Source organism: Brienomyrus brachyistius, chromosome 15, assembly GCF_023856365.1.
Source record: "Brienomyrus brachyistius isolate T26 chromosome 15, BBRACH_0.4, whole genome shotgun sequence".
In the NCBI taxonomy this organism is placed as follows: domain Eukaryota; kingdom Metazoa; phylum Chordata; class Actinopteri; order Osteoglossiformes; family Mormyridae; genus Brienomyrus; species Brienomyrus brachyistius.
In genome coordinates, this window is record NC_064547.1 from 2,206,329 (window position 1) to 2,220,742 (window position 14,414).

General features: G+C 44.1%; 1 long non-coding RNA gene across 1 annotated transcript; it reads left to right on the top strand.

Moving 5' to 3' along the window:
- The first annotated feature begins 2,069 nt into the window (after positions 1-2,069).
- LOC125709105 (uncharacterized) lies at positions 2,070-11,885 on the top strand. The gene is made up of 2 exons (XR_007382613.1): positions 2,070-2,658; positions 9,952-11,885. It is a non-coding gene; the product is annotated as an uncharacterized LOC125709105 (long non-coding RNA).
- Positions 11,886-14,414: the final 2,529 nt, after the last annotated feature.

Below are 14,414 nucleotides of genomic sequence, written 5' to 3' on the forward strand. Positions count from 1 at the left end.
ACGAGTCACCCTCACGAGTCAGCCCGCCCCTTCTGATTGGCCAAGTTGGAGTCCAGCGCTGTGGATAAACAATAAAGGGGGGGGGACCCTGCACCGCCTATTCATCAACAAGGCAGTACAGGTCTCCGCAGAGCAGCATGGGTGAAAAGGGTGTGGCAAACTGATACCGGCTTTTATGCTACTGCTTTTGCAGTCTTTTTCTCCTTTAACCTATAATGTGGAGTGGACTCCATTTACATTTCAGCCATCCAACCATCTCGTGCCACAGGGCTCACACATTATAGCCGGTATACACACACTCTGGCCACCCTATTAGGCACATCTAGTTAATACTGATAGGATATTACCAGCCAAACTGCTTTGAGAACAGTGGTGTAGGAACCAACAATACTCATCTGAACACCCCAAAATTTAATTTGTATTCATTCATCACCCCAATAAATAGACTTTTGTACTTGAATTATTATGGGACAGGGCCGGCCAATCAGGGAGGCGGCACATGGGACAAGGCCGGCCAATCAGGGAGACGGCACATGGGACAGGGCCGGCCAATCAGGAAGATGGCACATGGGACAGGGCCGGACGGGTACCAATTCTGACATTTTAGTGTGAGTGGCCATTATTCTCTTCAGACCTCTCTTTTTAATAAGGTGTTTTGCCTTACAATAATGCCATTAAATGGATGTTTTTCTTGTCCATCGCACCAGTCTCTGTAATCTCTGCACACTGTGGAAACCCCAGGAAGGCGGCTGTTTCTAAGATGCCGGAAGCAGCATGAATTGCACCAACAATCACACAATGTTCAATCAGGTGTCTTCACTGTTCTGTTGCTCAGCCAAATGGTACTAAACTGAGTGTGGGATCGCCAGTTCTCCTAGCTGCATGCTTTCCGATTGCGGAAGGTAACCGGAGTACTCAGGGGTGGGATTCAAACCCCCAACCCTGGGATGTGAGGGAAGAGGGCCACTCCCCCTTATATTCCAAGTATTTCATTTCCATAGCAGGGCTCATGTTTGAATAGCAATAATTTCTTTGCATTTTTCTTCTTTATCCGGGTGGGTAGCTTAAAACAAAGTTTTTTGAAAACAATAAAAACTGGCGAAAACACTCTGCTGTGTCTGGAGACTCACTAAGCAGAGATGGTGCCCTTTCTGCCTCACACTCTCAGAAACAGTGAAAGCAGTGTGTTCATGTGATTTCACTGCTTTCTGCAAAGCCTAACTGTTTTGTGAGTCATGTTTGTTCCTCTGACACCACTGAGTAACACTGATACCATATTTAAATTATGTGTCACTTCTGCCAAATGTATCCTGAACCACCTTTGTAGGCCATTGTGTTCATTTGTATGTCACTGTTTGTGTGCAGTGTGTTTACTGACTGTAGCTGTCTACGCCCCTGCCGCCCCCCCATTATATTGTGTGAAAGTTGTAACAAACAGTTCATCACAAAAAATTCCTCCAGGAATAACTGAAGTTTTGTAGCCGATCTTGGTCCAGTGACAGCAGAATTAAAAGAGCAGGTAATGATTGCACGCGGGGGGGCACTGCTTAGGGCTACCTAAAGGTTTAGTTTCAAACTGAAATTTGCCTGTTTTTCATTGACTCCACTACTCCAGTTCCATTATTCCAGTAACTATTTAGAATGTGCTAGTCCGTATTCTTCTTCTCTCTGTTGTCAGTCACTTACTGTCCACCCCTAACATTTTTCAGACTCGTTGCTATACGAAGACATCTGTGAGATGGCTGAGTTCTTCATTAAATATTATGTGGGACTGGTAAACAACGTTATTCAAGACTTGGTAGTGTGGGATAGGCGCTCAGGGTCGCTTTTATAATGGTTCAAAGACGGTTCTGCGGCACTAGCCAGCCTTCTGCATCGTCTGTCTGGGGTAATTACGAAGCTCTGCAGATCATAAGGAGGCTGCAAACGGAGTCATCGCTGCCTAAATGCAGTACAAAAAAAAAACATGGGGAATCTGCCGAAGCTTAACTTTGGGAGTAAAAAAGGTGTTGTCCCTTTAAGGGATAAAAGTAAGTGCAGGAGGACGGAGACATGAGGAGTATGCATGCCTGGGTGAGAGTCAGAGAGGGAGTGTGTGTCTCCGGGAGCTGTTCCCTTTTAGCTGGAGGCTAATATAATTGTGGCAGTCAAGGCATTTTAATAGACGACGGGAAACATTCGGGGCTTCAATATTGACAACAGATTACTTTGGGACAAGCAGCTGAAATGCCCTCCACAATAACCCTGCTATTTCTGTCCCTCTGCTTTGCCTGCTGTTCTTTGCCTCTTTTTTTCTGCAGTGTTTAGACGAGGTGCTCCAGCCACCGGAGTGACTCATCAGGCCGAAGCAGGGAACTCCGGGGAGCGGACAGCTGGGGGTGTGAACGCAACACCTGACCACTTTCTCCCAGTTGAGGCAAAGAGGGAGGGAGGGACGGGGGGGAGAACGACTGGAGAACGAAACACCCATCAGGACGCAGGAGCCGCTTCAGTAACTCAAGACAAGGCAAGAAATAGAAATGATGGATCTGAAATGTCACATTTTCCACCGCTCCTTTCATAATCACCCTAGTTAACTCCTTGACTCCAGATACCCCGAGAGCCGCATATTCTCAGCTGAACTCTTCGCCACTAAGGTACAGATAATGACTAGGCTTGGTGAGTAATGTCATTGTATTTGTATTTATTTACGTTTGAGCCTGTTAAGGGAAAGAACTTTCAAGCAAGAGCGATGTATCATCGAGCTTGTAATTTCTTGACCACGAATGCGTGTCAAAGTAAAGCATAACGCGTCACGCGTTCATTCAGGGAAGAAATAAATATATAAAAATAAGTAAAAACTGTTTCAGCGAATTCGTCCAACGAAACTTGCAGAAACATGAGGGAAACAGGTAGGCTGCTTCAGTAACACGAGACCGTCCTTTGTCTTAAGTAACAAACGCGCCGATTACAGTTTGCCTGAAGATCATTGTACTTGGATGCAGTAAAGAAGTAAAATCAAAGATTTAATATACTTATGAGGAAAACACATAGCCACGAACTTTATGTATGCAAATATTTGTTCAGTGTAACCAGGATTTGTATGTTTTCTTCGTTATTCATATTTCCAAAGGTTTCGTTTTTAGATAAATTGCTCCCATAAATATCAGGGTTGCATCTTTTTCACGTATTTGAATTTAATTAAGTTTTCAGATTAACAAAACATGAACTTATCATTCGAAATACACCTACTAATATTTATTAGTAATTCCATCATGTATATTTTATTCAAAAATGTTCATTCACAGTCATTGTAATATCAGCGTTCACTATACTGCACCAAAAAAGGGAACATAGATTAACGGACAGTTTGCTCTTAGTGAGAAACAGGAATACTGTGCAATTTTAAAATAAGTCTATTGAATACATTTTAATTCATATGGAAGTCATACTTCAGTCAAGTCTAAATACAGCTGACCATTAGTAGGCCTGCCTGTTTTTTGCGATGTATAGTTGTATATTATACAGCTATGCTGGTTTGAATATTTAAAATAGCGATTCGCGGTTATTGAGTTTTCAATTCACTAGGCTGAGGGTGACAGCCAAATTTCTATTTTCTCTTTAGATATGAGCCGTACTCGTTAATATATTTAGAGAGTTTGAGGGAGATCCGGCAATTAAGCTGCGGCCGGCGTGAGTCCCGCGTGCGCTGGACCCCCCTCCGCCCCCCCACTCAGGACGTGTTTTTCTTACTCAGAGTGTGAATTAAAGTTCAATACGCCCTCCTGAAAAACTAGTCGCCAATGAACGATAGCTCCAGTAGTTCTTTTTTTTTTTTTTTTTTTTAATAGATCTAGTTGTCTGTTAACATTCTACTGAGGCTCTTAAATTACAAAAGCAATAGCTAAGTGACTTCACCTGCAAAATCTGTGCGTGGCACTGAAGGCCTTTTCTTCCAAATGAAGTTTTGATAGTCGTTCCCTTTTGGAGTTGGGTTGCAATGTCGATGCAAATGGAAACCTTTTACCCCGAACTTTGCCAGACCATAGTTTCTTATTTGGGCTCTGGTCATAAGCCAGTGACGTAAGTTGCTGTGTTTGTATGTACGTCTCTCTTGCTCCCTCTCTCTCTTTCTGTGTGTTTGTGTGTCTCCAGTCCCACCCAGTGTAGAGGGGAATAATACAGTGTAGACAGCTGGGATCTCCACTGGCCAACCACAGTACTGAAGCAGTAATGATCTGCTTCATGCTACAGATTATTAAATGCGTTCCCTGTGTCCGATCACCGGATTTTTACATTTATGTAGGTTAATAAACACACTCATATTAGAAAAAAACAAACACGCGGTTATAATAAACTGTAATGGCTGGGGGACAGATTACTCTTTGTTATCGTTTTACCTGCGACAGTCTCATACAATCTACCCTGTTATTCGATCTGTCTTTAAAGGGGAATTCCATTCTAAAAATGTCAAATTTTGGTCATCACCAGTCAATGTTTTTCCTCATCCCAAGGTCACTTAATCATTTTTCTAGCAGAGATTGTGGACTTCATTTACTATAAAAAATAACACTCATTTTGAATTAGTTTATGCAAGTCTTCAGAGAGTAAAATCTATAGGCTTTGCCAAGCATTGTCAACAGTGAAGACACTGACAGACAGATAGATGGATATAGATTGGAAGATATGTTTCTTCTCAGCCCAGATTACCGCCTTCATGGCTATTTGTGAGATAGCACATAATCCGAGTTACGGAAAAAGGCAGTGATAAAACTGGGAATGAACAGGGACGTAACGTAACACTTAAATGGGAATAGAAGTGTGTGTAACGTAATGGAAACCCCAAACCAGTTCAAAGTCAAACAGACATTCTTACTTCACTTTGACATGTTTGGGAGTCAGATTTCACAGGCAGATGAATAATCGAGTAATGAAACTACAAAGATATGTCACATATAATTAGAGACATCGGTTACAGAAGAATACTTTGTTGGCGATTCGCTGCCAGAAATGGGTGGTTTCTTCACTCCACAGGTACATTCCATGTCTTCATGCTTTCCTCATCTCTGGTAGTTTTTGTTCACTGAAGCCAACACCGGATCGATGTTGCGATTCTTCCGCTTTGATCATTCTTTGACCCGCAATGCTTGGGTCTACACTGTCAGAAAAGAAAGTACCAATTTGTACCTTTGAGGGTACAATTACTTGTCACTGTGGCTGTACCCTGAAGGGTCTACAAATTGTACCCTAGATGTAGGTAAAAGTACCATTTTAGGTACAGAAATGGACTCTGAGGAACATTTTTGTACCATTGAGGGTACATTACTGTTATTTGTACCTTGGGGAACAAACCTGTAACTGGGTTGTGCCCTTTTTTCTGATACTATATGTGTCTGTAAGTGCCTGCTCTTGAGATGTTCCTGTGCTCCTCTGAGCTGGTGACAGTTCTATAGCTATCAGAAAGACTGCTCTCATGTATATGTGGATCAGGCAGTACTGCTCTCATATTAATGTTATCCTCCTTCGTTCAGGCCGATGATGTTTTTAAACTGAGATCATCAGGTCAAAAAAAAATACTCCAGTTTCTTTTCTTGAACCTCCTGGGAGGGAAAAACTGGAGAAATGTAAATGAGGGTCACATCAGCCCTCAGATATAGATGTAAGCTTGTAGAGATAAGCTCCGAAGCAGCTGCTGCTTCAGATCCGCTGAGATCCGTACTCTCACATTTTTTAAATGTCTTGGAGAAGTGTTTTTTTTTTTTTAAATGTGCATGTAGAAATAGCCCTTTATTTTCTGTAATTATGCATTTTTCAGTATATATTCTTTGTTATACATACAATAATATAATTTTTATATCTTAAATATAGCAATGCAGTATCAATATTTAAAAATGTAGCCAGCTCTCTCACTAGCTATTTGTAGAAACATGTAAGATTTAAATATATAATCAGAAGGTGAACAGTTTCCAATCTGTTCTTTGATATGTTGCTTTTCCCTTGGCATGCTGAATAATAATAATAATAATAATAGCTGATACCGTATTGATCCCCATGGGGAAATTCTCTTTATGCCTCCCCCAGCTTGCTCTCTGTAGGCGAGAGCAGGCTGGCAGTGAAGGGCAGCCACCCACAGCAGGACCCTGGGAGCTGGGGAGTTAAGGTTTAGCTCACAGAGCCACACACTGTCCCGTAATAGGCACCTGCTGAGCTGTGTGGGCTTCAGTGAGGCTGGTGTCGATCTCCATCTACACACTTCTAATTCTTAAAAATACACATTTTGTCCAGGGTGTCCCAAGCCTTTAGCCCTAAGCTTCCTGGGATAGGCTCCAGGCTCTCCATTACCATGTATTGGATAAATGCTTTTAAGGTGCATGGACGGATTTAGGAATTGAAGTATGACTGATGTGTAATACAAACAAATACATGCTATTTTGAATATTATTGAGTATAAATCAAATAATGAGTGTGACACACACTGGGGCAGATTTTTTTAAAAGGGCAGTGAATTTCACTGCATGTTCTGGCTAGGCACTGAGGGCAGTTAATTTCACTGCATGTTCTGGCTAGGCACTGAGGGCAGTGAATTTCACTGCATGTTCTGGCTAGGCACTGAGGGCAGTGAATTTCACTGCATGTTCTGGCTAGGCACTGAGGGCAGTGAATTTCACTGCATGTTCTGGCTAGGCACGGATAATACAGCAGGTAGCTGTGGATCAGCTCAAACTAAGCTTTTCTGCAAAAATTCGACCTGCTTCCTGTTCGCACCTATGGGAATCCAGCCTTATTGCCCCTGGGGGGGTAATTTCTGTGGATCTGCAGCCATAATGGACCTTCCAGCAGAATAAGGTGCATACCTAACCAGCGTCGCTAAGAGCTTTTTATGCGACATGGTCGCAGCGTAAATGCGGGGGTGTGAGTCGGATTAGGCATCTTCAGGTCACCCCCCCACCCCCCAACTAGGCCCCTGCCACCAAGGTGGCCTCCCTGCTGAGACTGGGCTGTGAGCCGCTGCTGCACCCTGCTACCTACCCCTGCTGGTCGGACTCTTCCAGAAGGTGCCCCTCCAGCACTGTGCATAGCTAACAGTTCACACAGGAAGCCAGGCAGATCCTCTGGGTTTAATTACGTAATATGGAAGGTGGTGCCTTCCCGGGGGCTGCACAGCAATAAGTGGATTATCTGAGCCCGAAAATGCCAGGGCTGCACGTCAGTCCCATTAAGCTGACTGCTGTGGGAACTGGGCGGCATGGTTTTTGGCATGTCCTGCTTATGTGGATCTACCAAATGGGTCGCATTTTACTCAACGGGGCACAAATACTTAGTAATGTCTCATTTAGTACTGAAATACAAATCATGAACAAATATAGTCTACTTGAGATAAAAGATGCGTCACGATTCATTATTGATGAACAAACATGAGGTCAGCATTTCACTTGTGTTATTCATGACTTGTTCCTTCAGTAGTTCACAAAGGTTTACAAAATGAAAAGATATTGTAAGAAAAATAGTAACTGCTTGCGATAAAACATACATTATGATCATTAATGACGAATTAACATGAGATCGGTATGTAACCAAGACTTAGTTTGTGGTTAATTAATGCATGAGTATGAACATGAGACCAGATTTGTGCGCCGTCCAGTAAAGTGTTCGAGCCTAATTTTCATAGCCACAGATGAGGAAAAAAAATCAATGAGTTTAATAAGGACTGCAAACAAAATGTGGAGATTCCTTATTGGTCAGAAATCACTCATTCTTACTGCATGAGCAGTATTACATTTGACCCAATCCCTGCACTCCTGGACAAACAACTAAGACTAAGTATTTTATTTCTGACTATTTTTCAGATGCATCTAGCCTAACAGGATAAAGGATGGAGGATTTTAACCCGTTTCCATCCCAGACTTCCTGTGTTGTTACAAAGGGACACTGTCCAACAATTAAGATATGTTGAAAAGTCACTTCAGGCAAAACCATCAGTTATGCAAGCGTAATAATAATAATAATAATAATAATAATAATAATAATAAGTGAGCCTACTGAATGACTAAAATTATCCCTGTATTCAGAAACCATGGAGAAGATGTCAATGCAAAACTAAGCTGTTTTTAAGACGGATATTTAACATTAGTCTCCCCAAAGCAGAGGTGTTACAGCCACTCGGGCAGCTTTTTTTGATGGTGTCTCCATGTCACAAGCATCCCAGCCTTAGCGCTCTGCGGAGAGCAAAGGCTCATGGGACAGCGATGTGTGGTTGTTAAGGACTCCCAAACTGAGGGCTGTTAGTTCAGGTATAAGTGGTGCTCATCCTGAATGCTTTTGGAAAATATCCAGGTGTATGAATGACAGAATTGTTTTCTCCATAAAGTGAGATTTCAGTTGGTCTGGGCACTAAATTCTTTCATCATGTTCCTCATTGAAGAACTCCTTTAGTTCTGACTTGCTGTAGTCTGACAGGGTGAGGACAGCAGGGCAGGTATAAATGATGCATGGATTTGCGTGCTATTGTCTCCTGCATTGTGCACGAATGAAAGAATTATCTGCTGGGGACAGGCGGTTCCTCGCCGTGCGGTGGGAATGCGCGGGAGGGGTGGTTATGCCGGCCGTCGCCTCGCTCCAGGGCTACGCGCGGATGTGTCGCTACGCGCGGATGTGTCGCTACATGCGGCGGCCAGGAGCGGAACAGTAGAGTCAGGTGAAGGGCGGCACATTACCACAGCTAATATAAACGTGCTGGTATGAGAGGAATTCGCTGGACGCTACCCATGGCCGGGCCTGTGGTTAAATAGACGCTCACTGTGTTTAACTGGGATCTGATCGGAGAAGCAGAGGCTGCAGATTGAGGGGTAGAAGGAGGTGGCAGAGGCATTGTGCCTCTGCCAGGGGCTGGGCTTCGCAGTTAAGAGAAACCTTTGTTTCAGCTGGTGCCGTGAACTCCTCAAAGTGCCAGGGGCTGGTTCACAACAGCGACTTATTCCTCAGACTCTAAAACGAATCCAAAAGTGTTGCTAGGAGTTTTACTAGTGAAAGTCACAGCAGAAGCTACACAGCAGAATATCTTTAAATCTTACTTATTCTATTTCTGTTTTACATTTCAGATGTCGTTTATGATTCAGTTATCATTATGGTACATTCAATGCTGTGCAATTTTCCTTAATATGTAGGAGACATTTCTCAGTTTCTAATTATTAAAGGTATTGTGATAAGCTTGTGTTAAATGAGGTCTCAAGGATATGTCCAGATTAGTAAGCGTTGTTGGGTACTCATTCCAGCTTTAAAATCGTGGCTGTAAGCATCACACCCATTTTCGTGTCAGAAGAACATCACGTTACATCTTTGAGTTGCCATCCATCGAGCCGTGCCGAGTTCTGCTGTTATGGAGTTGCCATAGGGGTGGCTCAGGAATTTGGCTGTAAAGTACAGCACGATAACAGCAACGGTCGCTCCAGACTGATGTCTGTCTCTGCCGTTTGAGAGTGGAAGAGCATGTGGAATTCCTCATGTTTACATACGGAGCTCAGGACATTTCAGTGGCTTCTTGTGTTGAATACTTAACTGCACTGAAAACTTTCCCAAGCAAAATGAAATCCTCTCCTTCTGAAAGAATTCCATTAAAAAGCACATAAAGTAAAACGTTCTGTCCTGTAGTAATCTTTTTTTTTTTTTTTTTTACATTTTCCAATTTATATTCCACTTATTTCAGTTCCCAAATTTCGAGTCCTCACAGATCCGACTTCACACTGCTGCAGATGATCTCAGTGTGACGTTTATCAAGCACCTCGAAGAGAAATATGTAATGTTTTCCAATCTGAGTCATGTGCCCAGTCCGCCATGGTCGTCACTGTCATTATTTGCTTTCTTTGCACAGCTATCCTGTGTCAGGGTCTGTCTTTGTTCATTCAGATTGACTGCTGATTTCTTTGAATGGAAGTGGCTGGGAAGCTCTGACCAGTCGGCTTTCTTTCCCTGCAGGGCAGCGCGGCCGCGGCTCACAGCTGGAGCACAGCTGTACAGTGCACGGAGCCCGTGCTGCGGCAGGGAGGGTTCCTGGCACAGTGATTTGGTGCAGAAACACAAACAAAAATCACATTGCCAGGGATTTCCACTCTGTTACAGCGCTCCAGGCATCAGTTATCATTAAAAAGAATGTCCTCAGAATGCACCCCTGTGAAAATCTCTCTCTCTGGCCTCGGATGTCTGTCTGGAAGTTTGAAATGCCAGAAATTATCAGTGAAGCGTGACTCGGTCCGCAGAAGGTGCTGACTCCTTATTACCCATGCTGCTGGCCTTAGCCGTGTGTGCTGTGCCTTATTTAATCATTGTCGTTATTTTATATAATGTTTATAAGTAATAGTCTTGCCATCTCCCTCAGAAGTAAGTGACTCTTAAATCTTAGCATATTACATTCAGATAAGGAACTTTATTGTCATTGCACAGAGCAGCGATATGTCATTTAACTTTAAGAGTTTTAACCCCCTTAGCTAATACTTATTCCCTGACAAAACACATGCCTCAGAATTACAGTATCCCTCTGATTTTATATAGCGTGTTTGACTGGTGTATTACAGCAGTTCTTAATCAGACCATGGACATCCAACCGGAACGACAAAATGACGGGGATTGTTTTGCTTCTGTCTCCATCACACGCCATCACTTCCTAAAGGCTCAGAACTTAGCTAGTTGGTGAGCATTGATCCCTCAAATATTTTGTTCACAGTGGCTAAGTTCAGTGCCTTAAGTGAACTATTGAAATTTAGCCACGTCCACACGAAAGAGAGGGAAGACTACGGGAACAAAAAAACAGATCTGAAGATGGGTAACCAATCAGGAGCTCCGGAATGCCCGCGAAATGTGGAGCTAGTCGAGGCCTGCAAGCTTACATTTCGCCGCTACTTGGCTCTCAGGGTGCGTGGGTTGGGATGAGCCGCTATACACCCCCGCACCTCTTGCACAGCTACATGATACTTGTACGCGCATGCGAGTTGAAGCATATGTCTGTGTTTACAGCAGTGTTTCCCAACCCGGTCCTTGGGGACTCCCAGACGGTCCACGCTTTTGCCTCCCAGCTCCCTTTAAAAATGTGGACTGTCTGGCAGAGAGATGAGAGGAAGCAAAAACGTGGACCGTCTGTGGGTCCCCAAGGATCAGGTCGGAAACACTGTTTTAAAGGTCCGAACTGAAAATCCACAAGGAATTTGTGTACTTTTATAAGTACAATCACCCAGTATCTGTTTAGATCTGTTAATGTGTGCTCAGGTCTGTATGTCCTCATGCTCATATCACCCTTTGGGATTTTCCGAGGACCATTTTTTCCCCTAAATTGTATTCAGTTTATTTCCTCTGTGTAAAATGCATGCAGATCCTTTCCTTGCGGTTCCACACAAGACTCGATTTCTAAAAGGGGGCTGCGACCTCCAGTGCCTACTGAACTGGTATCAGTGTGTACATGGAAAACTGGCTCAGTTCAGCAGGAACAGGAGTGGAGTCCAGTAGGTGTCTGTCATCCCGTCTGGAAAGCTTCTCACTCCTCACGCCTGGGAATAGCGAGCCGAGTGCCGACGGAGGGAAAGCCTCCTGCGGGCAGACTTCAGTGACGTCATCGTGCCTTTAAATAGAGGCGCAGTTACTGAGAGCATTAGGATAAAATGTGTGCTGGTCACAAAAGGATTCAGTTCAGGTGAAGCTGTGAAATTCATCATTGTGTTAAATCTGTGTTCAACTTAATTATTGATCCGAGATTTCTGTCAGAGTAAATTATGTGATCTTGTTGTACATTCTAGCTCACTGCTGATACATCCACACCCCATAGCATGTTTTTTTTTCCTGCTTAACATGGTTTCATGTTTTATGTGAAGCATTAAAGACAGACATATGCAAAGTAATGCATATGCCATTTTAACCTCAAAGTGTCATTTGTCGATTGAGAATTGGCATTTCGGTGATAATCAGAATGTCTAAAAAAGGCTTTCAAGGTCTCAGTGAGTCACATGATAAATAGCAGCCAATGTAACCTGAGATTTGTGATCAGTGGGAATGAGAGGAGACAGTAGATTCTCTGGTAATCTCATTTTAACATTTCAATCTCATTTCGCTTGCAGTGAAGATAAAGTGGACCATCTCCCGCACAGATCCATTTTTTAGATCTAATTTAGCCCTCTGTCAGATTTCCCGAAATCTGAGAAATGTCTGCGTCGTATCTTCTTCTACACTGATCCCTTTCTCCGCTCATCCGGCACGCTACAAAACCAAGAGACAGCATTGCAATATTTTCCCCATTCCTCTGGGACCCGCTCTGTCGTTCTGCCTGTGTTACAGGCTTATTGCAGTCTTGAAATGTAAAGTATGCATGCAGTTAATTTTGATACATGTAAAATGTTTTATTTTTTGATAAATGGGGCATGCGGAATGTTAACTCAAGCTCCCCTGTCAGAATAGCAATGATTTACTGTGTCAGACACTGACATTTCATTCCCGTTTTTCGTTGTCTGGTCTTTTACTTTAAGAGTAATGGTTTGGCCCATTGAGCTGGCACATCATGAGCAACAATTGGATTCCCGTAGGGAGTGAACAGACAGTGGTGGGTTTTGTTGAACTCTTGCCATCTGTTTTCTCATAAATACTCCAGACCAGGGGATTGGGCCTAATACACAAAGCGTCAGATGCTTAAACCATACTGGTCCAGTCTGGTTATCTGGCACACAGGCCTTACGTTTTGTGTCACCTTCAGTGGGTTGATACAGCTCTGGCCTTGCAGGTTTCCTATAATTACTGCGTTTCCTATGCTTACAGGACTCTTTTATCAACAGTAGGAGATGATGTGTGTCAACTTTCGAGAGTGTGGGTACTGACAAGCTCCTGTCCAAAGTGTCCCTCTTAGCAAAAGGATTGCTGCTCACTCATGAGTGAAGTTTTTTTCCATTTAAAGGAAAGAGTGACATTTCTGGCTCTGCAGGTACCGGATGCTCGAGCTTCTCTGTTGTTAGACACCTCATATGACTTGGAGAAGCATTGAAAACCATGTTAACTGACAGGTTGTTGTGTTCTGTTGAGCAGTGATATGGTTGCCAATCCCACAGCACAGATAACGAGTGTTTAATGCTTAAAAATGAGTCCAAAGCGCTTTCTTAGTCATAGCAAAAAAATCACGCAGCTTGTTTACTGAGGCAGAAGATGAGGATGCATGTAAATGGGAAGAGAACCACTTTCTGTGGATGTAAAAGCAGAATCCACGTCTGACGCCTTTCCCAGAGACTTGCCATTTTTGGTTTCCATAGCAATGTCGGGGGAACTTCTTTATTCTTATGATGCGATCTGTAGCTAATCGTATTTCTGAAGCCTGTTTTTCTTGATTTCCTTCTGTTGCCAGTATCGTTATAGGATCTGTGGGTTCTTGGACCCGACCCAGGCTGTATAAATGTTTTATAACTGGTTTAAGTTGAGCAACACCAGCTGCAGAACACAAGAAAGCCCATTACACTTGTCAGTGCTTTGTGGGGGAAATAAACAAAAGCGGCTGACAGGAAGGTGACCTAAGGTCATGTAGGCCTACTTACAAGGTGCCTGCAAAACAAAGACTTTCCTGGAAACAATCATGCAAATGTAACATTTAGATTTCATTTTATTAAGGCTTGTTGTATTACAGTCAATAGATTTTACATATGTGGCAGATCCATCTATTTATCCTGTTCAGGGCGGCGGGGGGGCAGGTTGCACTGGGCGGGATGCAAATCCATTAAAGGGTACTGGGCTGGGGTACATACTGGGTGGAATGTCAATCATCACAGGGCACGGGGCTGGGGTACACCCTGGGCGGGATGCCAGTCCATCACAGGGCACGGGGCTGGGGTACACCCTGGATGGGATGCCAATCCATTACAGGGCACTGGGCTGGGGTACACCCTGGGCGGGAATCCAGTCCATCACAGGGCACGGGGCTGGGGTACACCCTGGGCGGGATGCCAGTCCATCACAGGGCACGGGGCTGGGGTACACCCTGGGCGGGATGCCAGTCCATCACAGGGCACGGGGCTGGGGTACACCCTGGGCGGGATGCCAGTCCATCACAGGGCACGGGGCTGAGGTACACCCTGGGCGGGATGCCAGTCCATCACAGGGCACGGGGCTGGGGTACACCCTGGGCGGGATGCCAGTCCATCACAGGGCACGGGGCTGGGGTACACCCTGGGCGGGATGCCAGTCCATCACAGGGCACGGAGCTGGGGTACACCCTGGGCCGGATGCCAGTCCATCACAGGGCACGGGGCTGGGGTACATCCTGGGCGGGATGTCAGTCCATTACAGGTCAAATATACTACAGACAATTTAGATACCATTTAGTCTAAATGTAGGTCTTTGTCCTAAATGTAGGAAAATACGCTGTAACAGCTGGAGTCAAACTGCAGAATCCACACACTCAGAGTCCCAGATTTCAGCCA